This window comes from Poecilia formosa, unplaced genomic scaffold (assembly GCF_000485575.1).
Source record: "Poecilia formosa unplaced genomic scaffold, Poecilia_formosa-5.1.2 Scaffold44, whole genome shotgun sequence".
In the NCBI taxonomy this organism is placed as follows: Eukaryota; Metazoa; Chordata; class Actinopteri; order Cyprinodontiformes; family Poeciliidae; genus Poecilia; species Poecilia formosa.
Window position 1 is genome coordinate 504,185 of NW_006799983.1, and position 4,099 is coordinate 508,283.

General features: G+C 36.4%; 1 long non-coding RNA gene across 1 annotated transcript; it reads left to right on the forward strand.

The window, feature by feature from the left end:
- Nucleotides 1-3,733: 3,733 nt before the first annotated feature.
- LOC107836213 (uncharacterized) lies at nucleotides 3,734-4,099 on the forward strand. Its single transcript, XR_001662080.1, has 2 exons — nucleotides 3,734-3,789; nucleotides 3,999-4,099. It is a non-coding gene; the product is annotated as an uncharacterized LOC107836213 (long non-coding RNA).

Below are 4,099 nucleotides of genomic sequence, written 5' to 3' on the forward strand. Positions count from 1 at the left end.
CAGGACTTAACCAGTTCAGCTGTGCCGACTAACAGACTGACGCTGACAAAGACGTACATAAGACAAGGACTCATCAAGAGACAAAGACAACAGGTGGGTTTAAATACACAGGGAGGGTAATCAAGGGGACAAGAGACACACCTGGGAACAATCAATGGGGAAGACGCAGAGACAGAGACTCACAGGGAACAGGATAACAATAAACACAGAAACAACTCAGAAAATAAACACAGAAAACTACGGATCATGATATAAACGAGATTAAATGCTGCATGAGTTTTATTGAACAAAATGTGTCACCTGAAATCCACTTCACATGACCCCTTAAAAATCAATAGTGCTTAAGCCAGCTGTGTTACTGCAATGCTTCTAGTAAATGTGCTTTAAAGAAAATAAGTTTTAAGGCCTAAAGCAAATGCTTTTAAGTGCATTTATTTCACGGTTTGCAGGAAGCCAGTTGTGTGCTCAGTTCTTTTCTGTGCAATTTCCTTAGAGTTTGTGTTTAAATTATTGTTCTGTGTGACTATTTCCTCTGCCATCATCCCATTGATTTTTGTCTGCCAGTCTGCTTTTGATCAATAGTTGCTATAACCTATACAAATTTCCACTTAAACAACTGCAAAATGAAGCTTGCACCTGATATTCTTGAGGAAAAGCATAATTCTCTTATAGCAGTTAACGAATAATTAGGAAATAATTGAGGTCCATTATTCTTCCTTTGGCAAATAAACTGCCATTCCTGGTTGAATTTTTAGTTAATCAAAGCAAATAGCCTCGAGCGCTGACCCGAGTTGTGGCAGAGCACTAAAGCAGAACCGACGAAAGCTGACAACGGGGATGTGACTGAAGTGTCAAATCTACTGCTCTGATAGTCTCGAAAGAAATGTGCTCAGAGAGAAACGCCAAAGGCACATTCTGAACTGGGGCTTGGGAGCTAATTATTCAATTAGAATGAGCTTGTGGGAATCATATCTTTTCCAAGCACTGCACATTAGCAAAGCAATGGCCAGACAAGGAGTGTTTTTGGCAAAAAGCCTCAAACAAATATTTAACTTTGTTGTTTCTGTAAAAAACAAAGGATATGTTTTCTTTTAAAATGATGTTGTTGTTGTTGTTGTTGTTGTTGTTGTTGTTGTTGTTTTGCAACTCTTATGATTGGTTTTATACTATTTGTTCTTCTTTTACAATATATTTATCAATCAATCAATCATATTTTATTTGTATAACATCTCAGCAGCAAGGCATTTCAAGTTGCTTTACATAATTAACAAACAAAATAAAAACAGCATGTGACATTGAATAAACAGTAAGAAAGAGAAAGAGATTATGGAAAAAGAAAAAAAAGAAAAGAAAAAGATAAAAACATACTTTTGTTACGGAATTCAAGCGCCTGTCGTCTCCGGACTCCGCCGTCCGTTTATCACGGGTGTCTTGCCCATGGACACAATGATAGAGGCGGACAGACTGGGAATCAACCCAGTGACCCAAGGTGAACTCCTACTGCCAAATAATGTATCGGAAACAATAAAAACTGTCCCTAATGGCTGGGAGAGAGAGACCAGTAATACACTATTTGCGTCTTAAGCGTGTTATGCTGATTAACATATTCTGTCTTTGCAGGGGACTGGAAACAGCATGACACATTCTCAGCTTATCAGAGTTACAGCGACATGAACAGACAATGATGGGCTGTCTATGATTGTGCTGTGGCTAACTGTATGATTAGGAAGGTTGCCAAACTTAATAAGTAAGCAAAAGGCAATTCATAGGAGCTCCTGCATTGACAAAATACTGAGAAGCGTCCTTTAAATAGCACAGTGTAGAGTTTGTTAAGTGGCCTGCTGCTAAAGTGGCAGCCAACAATTAAATTAGTTCTTGACAAAATGAAGTTACTGATTAATGCTCACAATCTCCAGTCAGTTTGTATGGACAGTCAGTTTATATGGACAGTCATGGCTTGGTAGGTTTAGAGTTGTCCCATATTCCTTCCACTTTTTGAGAATGAAAGGCTCAGTTTGGGATATTGTTTTGTAACCTAAATCTGCTTTAAACTTCTTCACACCTTTTGTATTCCTTGGTCTCCATAATGCTGTTTGCTCACTAATGTTCTCTAGCAAACCTTTGAGGATAGAAGCAGAAGAGACGTGTTTCTACTGAGGTTAAATTACACACAGGTGAGCTGTGCTTTATTTAGGGTTTCAAAGTAAGAGGGGTCAACCACAAATGAACAAGATTTTCTATCTAAAGAAAAATTCCTGAAATTACATTGAAGTTTGTGAAAAGTATGAGAAAGCCCAAGGGGTGTTTTAATAACAACATAATAATGTCATTAAATTTTTTTGTGAAAGACCACAGGAAAATATTTCTACAAGTGTTAGTAAATTAAACTGTTGGCCGACTGTGTGATTCAGAGTAACTGAGTCTGCAGAGTGAAAATATAGGCTCAGTATTTCTATTAGAGACTTTTTCATTATATAGCCACATTTCACACTTCAGTGAAATAATAGACTTGTCACAAACAGTCCACAAGCACATGTCCCAGACTTCATACAAATAGCAGGGATTCATTTCATCTAAACATATGACTATTTGTTTATTTGTGATATTTATTCTCTGGACTGGTTTATAATTAGCAGTGATTTTCATTAACAAATTCCAGGAATTAAACCCCAAAGTTACAAGTTTCTGTTATGAAATTCAGCTGGAACCTACATCACCTAATACTATTTCTTTCAAGCAGGCCAGATCAGAACATCTGATTTTTTTAATACAGCATCTCTCATTCCGACATCTGACATGATTCAGTGATTCTTTAAATTAGAGGTATTACAGATTTCGCTTCTGCAACAGAGCCTTCCCGCAGTTGCATTTTACTCCAGCATAATTAGTAATGCTCTGTAGGTGGAAAAAGGTGTGATTTAAACAGAGAAACTAAACCTGTAAAAAGGTGATGTAAGATATAATTCTAATGGCCCGGATGATTTGTGTAGCTTTCTACTTAGGTAATTTCCTCAAAGGCGGACTGTTCCTGCAGCACTGTGTTTTTCAGAAAAAAAATCTAATGTTCTGGCCGATGATAACCCCATGAAATACAAGTCTGTGTTAGATGCAGTCCATTTAAAGTTAAAGATGGTGAAGCAGAAATAAAACTGTTAGAATTTAATCATGCAAAACTGACATAACAATCTGCAAACTTTTTGGCTGACTAGATTTTAATCAGTATTTCTGAGTGGAAATGATACAAGTTCAACAGCAAAAAGACAAATAAATATATCAGACACATTCAGATTTATATTTAAATCTAGTTTTGACCAAAAAGCCTGTTAAAAATAAGACTGGCACCTCTCAAATGATGAAGAAAAAAATGTTTATATTCAATTAAAGAAAGGTATGTCGAAAATATGTACACCCTAATCAGTGGAAAATGTTTGCTGCAATAACAACAATCAAACCCTCCTTGTAATTGCAGTAATTGCAGATGCATATTTCATTTGGTATTCTGCTGATGAAATCCAAGTCTTTCAGGTTGGTCCTTTTAGCTTATATTAATAATATCAGCAAATTCTTTATCAGTGTCGAGTCAAAACAGCAAACGGTACACCTTTGAATGTATTTACCATCTCCACCCAACTGGCATGCACATCGCTAAAGAATCAAGCGCACCCATCCCTTTCACTTCTCAAGATCAGCAGCCAAATCCATAAGGTACACCTGTGGCACACCTGTGCTCACAATGATCTCTCTTCAGACAAAGAACCTCAACTGAAAGCTTCCTCAAAGACACCACTGGTAGGAATGGGCATTATTCACAGTTTATGTCATTCAAATTGCATTCAGAAGACCAAAATAAATTTGTTTGATGCAATGTTTGGAATAGTTTATTTATTCATTCATTGTTAACGTACAAGTAAATTATTAAATCATTACTTGACAAATGAGATAATTATTTAAAGTTCAAATGAACTAATTGTTGTAACTAATATTTCTTCTATTTTTAGGTTTTCAACCTACTCTTTGACTACTCTGTGACCTACTCATGTGAACCACTGCTCATGTGACCACATGTTTGTTCAAATGTTGTCGATGAGATTCATCTAAA